The sequence below is a fragment of the Myotis nattereri genome (genome assembly GCF_964212035.1).
Source record: "Myotis nattereri genome assembly, chromosome: 1".
In the NCBI taxonomy this organism is placed as follows: Eukaryota; Metazoa; Chordata; class Mammalia; order Chiroptera; family Vespertilionidae; genus Myotis; species Myotis nattereri.
This window is the reverse complement of record NC_138075.1, coordinates 22,063,280-22,073,528: the sequence shown is the minus strand read 5'-3', so window position 1 is coordinate 22,073,528 and position 10,249 is coordinate 22,063,280.

Below are 10,249 nucleotides of genomic sequence, written 5' to 3'. Positions count from 1 at the left end.
TGAAGTGTCCATCTCCTCCTTAATTCTGCAAACTCTCCAGTGTGGCTCCAATAAAATCCCCTTTTCTTCAGGGTCAGTGTCTGGTGCTTACACTTCCTGACCTTGGTGATTCCCTCTTAGAATCCTGAATCCAGGATCAGAAAGTGACTGTAGATGACACAGATCTACTTGTCAATGAAGCTGCCTCCCAGCTGGGGAGATTTTTAATAAACAGGAAATGACGTGGTTGAGCTTCCTTGTCTGCTTCCTGAGCAACTGGGGATTCCCCTGAGAGCATGGCATATACATCAATGTCCTTTGCATTTCATACCAACTGATTCCTCAGGCCCATGCCAAGGCATGGGTACACCTGCAACCTGAATGATGCTTCCCAGCCTGAGCAGGTGGGTCACATAACCTCAGCAACTCCCAGATTGCTTTCCACAATAAGAGTCCATACCAGTCACAGCTCACAGAATGTCCCTTTGCCTGTCCCCACCCCTCACCTGCCAAAGGCTATCTGTTCTTTAACACACTGAGTAAACCTGATCCTCCAGATACCAATCCTATCAACCATACCTGCCAGGAGTTCTGGTTGGACACCAGCAGGCCCAGGTTGCATCTTGTTCTAGCCTCCAAGCCCTGGGGTACTGATATGGGGCCCTATGCTTCCATGCCAGGGGGAAAGTACATACATTATATAAAACTATATATGTTCCAGGCCTTGTCTCACACCCATTACTCTTCATTACGCCTAATTAGAATGCCACCGAATAGCCATATTATTCTAATGCGCCATGTAATGATTAAGAATAATGGTGATTTCCACTTCTCTTCCCCTCTTTCCCCCACCTCCTTTTTCTCCACTCCCGCAGAAAAGCTACACATTGGCTTCTTTATGGTTTTTTGTTTGTTTTGCTTAATTTTATTCCTTCCACTTGGAACTTGGAAGATGCTGGCTGGCTGATGACCATGATGGTCATCCCATTTTGCCATTTTGTCACTGGATTCTCAGTGCCAGTTGCAGAACATGGTATCAAATGTTGCCAATGGGGATGGGACAGGATAGAGAGGAAGAAGATAATCTCGATGGGGTACACACATTGTGGGGAGCTCTGCTGGATATTTGCTCACTTAGTTTCCATGACAACCATGAAATGTAAATGATATAATAACTACCATCGAAGGACTGTCCAAGCTAGAGAATATAGGACCTGCAAGGTGGGTATAAGAGGGCAAAGCAAAGGAGAGAAAAGAAGAAGAAGAAAACTTGACTGTACTTCTCAGAGCCATCCCCCTCCCCTCCCCCACCGGCATCACATGGATATCATCACACATAGAAAGCTCTTCCTCCCAAGCTCTGACCTCTTGTTTGCACAGTCTTACCCAGATTTGCTGGGTGGAAGTGGTAAACTCTTGAGACCTGGGAGTGTGAAGCTCCCTCTCCTCAAATAGGTAGCCTTCTGTGTTCAAAATATCCATCCTGAATCTAGCTTTGAAACAGAAGAATCCTAGAAAGTCCACTGTCAATCTGTAAGATGCATCTCCTTGGTGTAGGGTGAAAAGCAGGAACTCTGGGATCAGAAGGATCTGGACAAGTTTCTTAGCCTCTTTGAGCTTCAGTTTTCTATATATAAAATTAGAATTACCATTCTTACCTCATCAGACTGTGATGGTTCATATAGAGTACCTAGCATATAGTAGGCACTTAATAAAATATTAATAGGAATCCTATATAATAAAAGGCTAATATGCAAATCAACCAAACGGTGGAATGAATGGTTGCTATGATGCGCACTGACCACCAGGGGACAGATGTTCAATGCAGGAGCTGCTCCCTGGTGGTCAGTGCACTCCCATAGGGGGAGCACCATTCAGCTAGATGCTGGGCTCACAGGTGGCAAGCACAGTGGCTGTGGCGGGAGCCTCTCCCACCTCCACAGCAGTGCTAAGGACCCCTTGGGGGATGTCTGACTGCCAGCTTACATCCCCTGAGGGGTCCTGGACTGCGATAGGGCGCAGGCCAGGCTGAGGGACCCCACCCACCCCCCTGCAGTGCATGAATGTCGTGCACCAGGTCTCTAATATATATATATATATTATTACTTTTTTTTCAGAGAGGAAGGGAAAGAGAGAAAGACATAGAAACATCAATGATGAGAGAGAATCATTGATCAGCTGCCTCCTACACACCTCCTACTGGGGATCAAGCCCACAACCTGGGCATGTGCCCTGACCAGGAATGGAACCATGACCTCCTGCTTCATAGGTCGGTGCTCAACCACTGAGCCATGCCAGCCAGGCTAAACTCAGTCTTTATTCATGTATTACTAACCTTTAGAACTTAAAAGATAACTTTTGCTGGGTATAGATTTGAGGCTGGCATATTCAAATTAAGATAATACCATTACTGTCTTCTAGTTTCTGTTATTACTATTGATAAGTGAGCCATCACCCAATTGCCCTTTTGTTTTTTGGGAGGGTTTTGTTGCTATTGGTTTTTAAGTGATCTGTCTTTTCTCTTGGGCTGTTTTAAAACTCTCTTTTTCTTTGATGTTTTGCCATTTTTCTGTGATGTATTTGGAGTGAATATCTTTTAAGTTATTATACTTGGTGTTTGTTGGCCATTTAGGATATGAGTACTGATGCCTATCAACAACTCTGGGAAATACTAAGGAATAATCTCTTCAAATATTGGTTCTTCTCTATTCTCCTTCTTCTTTTGGGACTCCAATTAGGCTTTTTTAGAAAAAGATCTCACTCTATCTGCCATGCTTCTTTAACATCGCTTTCATATTTTCCATGTATTTGTCTCTGAACTAAATTCTGGAAAATATTTTAATCTATTTTTCATATTATTAGTATTTTTCTCTCCAGTTGTGTCTAATTTTCTGTTTAATCCTCCTATTGAGACTTTATTGTTTCCCATTTCTATATGTTCCATTTGTTTTATTTCCATCTTTTTGTTGTTCTTTATATTCATGTTCCTTGCTCTTATTTTAAAACTTTTTTTTCTTTAGATATATTTGTGGTAGGCAGAATGGTAATTCATGTCCTAATCCTTGAAGCCTGGAACATGTTAGGTTACATAACAATGGGGAATTATGGTTGGGCATATTTGTGGGAGGTCTATTTCTGTTTGTTTTGTCATTATTCTGTTCTATTGATCTAAATGTCTATTCATCTGCCAATTCTATAGTTTTAATTACTATAGAATTGGTGCTAGTTCTTTCTTAAACATTTGGTGGAATTCTCCAATTAAACGATTTGGGCCTGGAGATTTCCATTTGAGGAATTTTAAAGTTACAAATTTAATTTCCTCAAAAGACATAGAGCTATTCAAATTACTTATTTTTTTATTGGGTGAGTTGTGTTAATTGGTGTTTTTTTGAGGAATGGGTTCATTTAATCTACGTTGTCAAATTCTGTATGTAGGATTGGTTGTAATGTTCTCTTACTAGTATTCTTTTGATATTTGCAGCATCTATAGTCATATCCTGTTTCATTCCTGATATTGGTAATTTGCATTTTCTCTTTTTTACTTTGTCAGTCTTGCTAGAGATTTGTCTATTTTATTGATATTTTTCAAAGAACCAACTAGTTTTCCCATTGATTTAAATTTTTTTCTGTTATTAATTTCACTGATTTCTTATTTCTTCTATGTGCTTTGCATTTCTTTTAATTTAATTTTTCTAAAATCTTGAGGTGAGAACTTAGAGTACTGTTTTAAGACTTTTCCTCTTTTCTAGTATAAGCATTTAATGCTACAGATTTCCCTTTCAACATATCTTTAACTACAAAACCACAAATGTTAATATGCTCTACTTTCATTTTTCCAATTTTATTTATTTTTGTTTCCCTTAAGACTTTCTCCTTTGACCCATGGATTATATAGAAATGTATTATTTTGTTTTCAAATAGTTGGAGATTTTCTGTTTCTGTTATTGATTTTTAGTTTGATTTCACTTTTGTCAGATCACACCCTCTGAATGTTTCCAACTCTTTTCAGTTTGTTGAGATTTATTTTATGGCCCGGGATATGATCTGTCTTGGCATATGTTCCATAGGCACTTGAAAAGAATGTGTATTCTGCTTTGTGAGTGGAGTGTTCCATAAAGATTGATTATATTCTGTTGGTTTATGGTGTTGAGTTCTTCTATATTCTTGTTGGCTTTCTGTTTAGTTCTATTAATTATTGAGAGAGGGGCATTGAAGTCTCTGACCATAATTATGGATTTCCCTGTTCCTCCTTTCAGTTTCATCAGCCTTGGCTTTATATACGTTACAGCTTTATTGTTTGGTGCATACACATTTAGGATTGTTATGTCTTCTTGATGGATTGACCCTTTAATCACGATGTAATATATCTCTTTGTATCTGGCAATTTACTTTGCTTTGAAATTACTTGATCGTACATGAATATAGACACTTCTGTTTTCTCCAGATTGGTATTTGCAAGACATACTTTTTCCATCTTTTTACTTCTAACTCCCTATATTGTTACAGTATGTAAGTGAATTTCTTATAGATGGTATATAGTTGCTGTTATGGACTGAATGTTTGTGTCCCCCACACCCAAATTCATATGTCAAAACCCTATTACTTTGGGATTTTTAAAATCTGTGCTTATTGCCCTGGCTGGTTTGGTTCAGTGGATAGAGTATCGGCCCATGGACTGAAGGGGCCTGGGTTCGATTTCGGTTGTGGGGCACATGCCTCGGTGGCCTGTGTGGGAAGCAACCAATCGATGTGTCACTCTCACATCGATGTTCCTCTCTCTCTGTCTCTCTCTCTCCACTCTCTCTAAAAATCAATGGAAAAATATCCTTGGGTGAGGATTAATAATGTCAAATCAAATCAAATCAAATCTGTGCTTATTGATATTTACAAGTTGCTGACTGCTTCAGCTTCAAGGCTGGGGGATATGAAGCCAAAAGAAAACATGCTGAACTCATCGTTATGTCATTTTGGGGGTCTCGACATTCCTACTTGGCCTGCCTTCTTCTCTCCACCATATATATATATATATATATATATATATATATATATATATATATATATTGATTTCAGAGAGGAAGGAAAAGGGAGAGAGAGATTGAAACATCAATGATGAGAATCATTGATTGGCTGCCTCCTGCAAGCCTCCTACTTGGAACCAAACTCACAACCCAGGCATGTGCCCTTGAGCAGAATCGAACCCAGGACCCTTCAGTCCCCAGGCCGATGCTGTATCCACTGAGCCATACTAGCCAGGGCTTCTCTTTACCTTTCAATTGTTTTATGTTTTATATGTAATATCCAGGGTCTCTAGTTATACTTAGTGGAAGTAATAGGGAAATGTATGTCTATTCCATCTTCCCAGAGAACTACTATATACCTTTCAAAATTAGAAAAAGGAGAGAGAGAGAGAGAGAGTTAGTTAGTTTTGGGGAGCATTAGATACAGGCACATTGTCTCTCAGTGTCAGCGTTTGGTTAGGTGCCAGGCACTGTACTGGCACTGCAGGGACAGAGCAAAATAAGGCACAACTCCAGCCTCAAGGAGCTCGTGGAGAGGTGAAGCAGGCACATAGGTAAATAAGTGCAATTATACTCATTTGTCACACTTGCTGTGGCAGAAATAGGCCCAGGTAAGAAAGCCTGGTCAGACCCTCCTGGGCGGAGCTTCATGAAGGAGATGCTTGAGCTGAGTCCGCTGGAGCTCCTAAGCCACCCCCAGAAAAGGCCCGTTTTTGGCAGGTCAGGGTAGGGACACCAAACGGGTGAGCAGGAGAGAGTGGCTACAGGCGGTGGTTTAGAGCAGCGTTTCTTAAACTTTAATGTGCACACGAATCACCTGGGCATCTTGCTCTGCTTCTGTCGGCCCAACAAGCTCCCAGGTGATGCCCATGATGTTACTGGTCCGTGCACCACACTTTGAGTAGCAAAGGTAGACTTTAAAGTTAGAGCGTGTTCAAATCCCAGCTCAGGCACCAACTAGCTGGGCAAGGCACTTACCCCCCACTCAGGTTCTGCATTTGTAGAATGAAGACAGTAAGAGTGCCTGCCCCATGAGGGTGAAGAGCGGACGAAGAGCCAAGGCATGAGCAGTATCTGGCACGGATCAGCACAAGGTCAAGTCGAGAGGCCCAGGCTCATTTCTCTGCTGTTCTCCAGCCGCCCCGGCCCTGCTCACAGGGCGCACGTGGCTTTGTGGACGATATGGGCCTGCTGATGGCACACACTGGGTTAACGCTCCTGCTCTTGGCCAGAGAAGAATGTTTTGTGTTGAGTTGCTGCTGGGAAGGAAAGGGAGGGGGGGAAAGAAGGCCCCTTTTTTATTATTCTGAGGTGCATTTTAATTTGCACAAGCCACGTTGTGTCTGTGATGGATGACACAGAGGGAAAAATTACAGCCCAGGAAGCCCAGCAAAGGAGGAAAAAAATAAAAGAGATCCAGCAAGGATTAAAAACAGCCCATTGTGATGCTGCATCCTGATCAGGGGCTGGGGGCTGGGGCGGCTGGAAGGGGACCTGGGAAGGAAGTTGCCAGACAGGGAGAGCCTGTCTTTGGCAAACTGAGATTGGTGGGAAGTTTGCTTCTCTTGCTCGGCCTCCCCGTTCTGCCTTTGATTCCCTCCTCCATGGCATCACCACCATCTCTGGGTCAACCAACTGCTGATGCTCTGGGCCACCTCTAGGTCTCTTCTCTCATTAACAAAACTCAGGAACCTTGGAGCTCCGCTCTCCCGGGGCACTGTGTGTCATCGCAATCGATGGGAAGGCAGAATCAGAAGAGCCGAGAGTTAGGCATCTCAGTGAGGCTGCACATGTCCTGCCTGCTCTTGCACAGACTACTGAAGGCCGAGAGGGAGCCACTGATGATCTCCCTTGGCCGTGGTTAGCAGTAGTTCAGGACAGAGGCTCTGGAATCCTGTGCACAGACCTGGGTTTGCAGCCTGACTGGTCTACTTAATTGCTGTGTGACCTCGGGCAAGTTACTCAACCTCTTTGTGTTTTCGCTTCTTTAACTCTAGAAAAGAGATAAAATAGTACCTACCTCATGAGGGTCCGTGAGGTCCTTCTTCTGCCCTGGAAGGACACAGGCCAAGCAGGATTCAGGAGGATGCGTAGGGTCAGGAAGGGTGGTAGTCCCAGCAGTGTCACCGGCTGAATCCTGGGCGGGTAGGCGGGCTCTGTGCTCATCTTCCAGACTCTCAGGGGAGGAGACCTGGAAACGTGCCTGATCCAGTAGTTAATCTAGGTCCTGACCTCCGCCCAGGGCCGTTTCCTCTTACTGAGTTCTTGGAGTTGAGAGAGCAGCTGCCCTGTTTTCTGCCTAATGACCCAGCTGATCTAGAGGAGGCTGCCCACCCTCTTTCCATTGAACAGTGAGATTTAAGCAGATCTAAAACTTCTCTACACGAGACATGCACTCCACAGCGTGTCTCTCTGCCACAGCTGGACAGGAAAACTGCAATGAAATGATCTTTCATTGCAGTCAACTGACGAGATGTTGATGGTGCAGGAATAAAAACAACTCACGTCTTAAGAAACCCTCATGGGACCCCCTTCCTGCGAATAGCAGCTCTCTTCTAGTCTAATGATGCTTTTGGGGGACACTTTCACATGTTCACTCATTAATAATCCAAATAGCTAGCATCTACTGAAGACCCATGTGCCAGTTTTAAGCACTTTGTATGTTTCCATTCATTTAATCCACAAAACGGTCCAAGAGGTAGGTACTGCTATCTGCTTTTTACAGGTAAAAAGACAAACGCACGAGATCATAAACTTGGGAAGCGCCTGAGCCAGGATTCACGCTCAGACAGTCTGGCCATGGAGCCACGTTCACTGATCTCCACGACAACACCCACAGGCACACAAGACGACTAGGGGGTGTTTCTTTTCTCTGAGGTGGTCTGTACTCTGAATACCAACGTTGGAGAACTGACCGGGCTGTTTAGGTTTGAGGGTGGGGCACAGTTTTCTTCCATGAGTGCCCAGAGGTGCAGCCGTTACCAAGAAAGACCCTGTTTTCTGGGGCATGTGGGAACGTTGCCTTGTGCATCTATAAGAGGGCACAGATAGAGCAGAGATGCTCAATCAAGTGACTACAAAATCAATACGTGGACACTTTTAGAGACTCCGTGAGACATTTGTCCTGCCTGCCTTGTGACTGGGTTGCCGTGATTCCCAAGAATCTCTCCCCTGTGAACAATTCTCGTAGAGCCTGAAACTCTACCATTAGTGGTGTACTTGTTTGGCTCTATCATCATCCTTTATTAGTATGAATCTTTTGGGAGGGATGACTGTGGCGAGCCGGCACAGCCATGGCATACTCAGCCCCAGGGCGCCTTATGTGCCATGCCAGCTCAGCCTGGTTCAGTGACCCTGAGTGGGGGCGATGAAAGGCTTAGAAAAGACAGACAAGAGACTGAAAGCTGGGTCTCGGTGGGACGCTGCCCCACTGATGCCACGAGGCAAAATAAGGGTGTGATCAAGATGTTTACAACATTCTCGTGGGTTTCAATCCTACTCAACTACATGCACCTGAACTCTATCAAACTCACATCACTCAGGCACGTGGGGCCACGTGTTTGGACCACAGATTCAAGCTTACAACTACAGCTGTTGGCTATAATTGTGCTGGGAGAGCTCTGCCCTCCAAGCTGGGACTTGCATGTGGCAATGAGAGGACTGTGTCCTCTCCTCAGTCCAAGGCTTGAACCTGTCCAAAACCCTGTAGCCGCGCCCCACAGATGACACCTTTTGTTTTATCAGGTTATCCTTAGATTCCTGACATCCCGAAAGAACCCAGACTCTAATGCAGCCTGAAGCCATACCTACTCATGGACCTCTCAGTAACATGAACCAATAAAGCCCTTAGTTGGCTTATAACAGTGGTTCTCAACCTTGGCTGCACATTAGAATCACCTGGGAATCTTTTTAAAATCCTTATTTCTGGGCCTCATCCTCCAGAAATTCTGTTTCTTTGTTATGGGGTGGGGCCACAACATTAGTAACAAAGAAACAGAATTTCCGGAGGATGAGGCCCAGTAATCAGGATTTTAAAAAGACTCCCAGGTGATTCTAATGTCCAGTCAAGGTTGAGAACCACTGGCTTATAACTTTGTGCCTCTCATTGGAACCATACATTCCTACCCCAATGGAAATAATGTTCTCTGAAGGACACCTAGGAGCTTCCCATGCTATCTCACCAGGTCTGCCACTTCCAAGGTGGCTCTGTACACAAAACCATGACAGGCTCTTCAGCCCCCTTGAGAGAGAAGCATAACCTTCATCATCACCTCTGGTCAGGGCTGACCTCCCTGGATTGTGATCCTGGAGCCATGGGCCTGCTGTCCCCCAGGCCCACCTCCTCCCCAGTGGGTCACCAGCCTAGAGAACATGCTTAGCAGAGTTCAGGGCAACTCTCCTCTGCAGGCCAGGGCTTGCTGGGGAGTGCTACGAAGGCAAAGTAGAGATGCTCCAGGCCAGGGCACTGGGCTGCCTTTTTGGTGCTAACCTGTGTTGGACCTTCATTGGCCCTTCTGACTTATCCCTAACTCTACTTTCCACAGGATATGAAGATAGAGCACTCAGCACAGTCCCTGGCTCATATGAGGCTTTAATAAAGGGTAGCTATACTATCACTTACTAGTACTGCTACTATGGTCATTCTTTTCATTGCTCCTCTTTGGTTCAGGTCCTCATCATTCTTGCTTGGATTTGGGCAGGAGCTTTCTAAATTTATCTTGTCACCTGTATTCCTCTTTCTCACATCCCAATTCTGTACAGGGGAGCCTCTGTCCATCCCTGACTGGACCCTACTCTTCTTTTTTAGCATTTGTTTCCTCATTCGCAGCCACTGCCCTGAACACACTGTCCCTGCATCTCCTGCTCATGCATTCGGCCTGTCTGGACTATATCTTCCTGTCAAAATCCTGCCAGTCCTTCCAAATGACGTCAATGATCTTCCCATCTGTATTAGTCAGGTAGGTCTCAGTAACAAACAGCCCCAGACTGCAGTGGTATACAGAGGAAAGGGTCCTTTCTCACTCATGTTTCATGTTCATCATGGAGGCTGGTCATCTCTGCTCCTTTTCACCCTCCCAGGAGATCCAGGGTGTAAGGCTCCACTATCTAGAACAGGACTGGGGAATGTCTAGCCTGCAGGGCCTAGAAGGCCCAAGAAATCATTTGGTCTGGCCTTGCCAAGGCATTAGGGTGAGGTAATTAAATGTTTGACCAAGTAGAGCAGGCTAATTTTTAAGTTGATAATTTTTTAT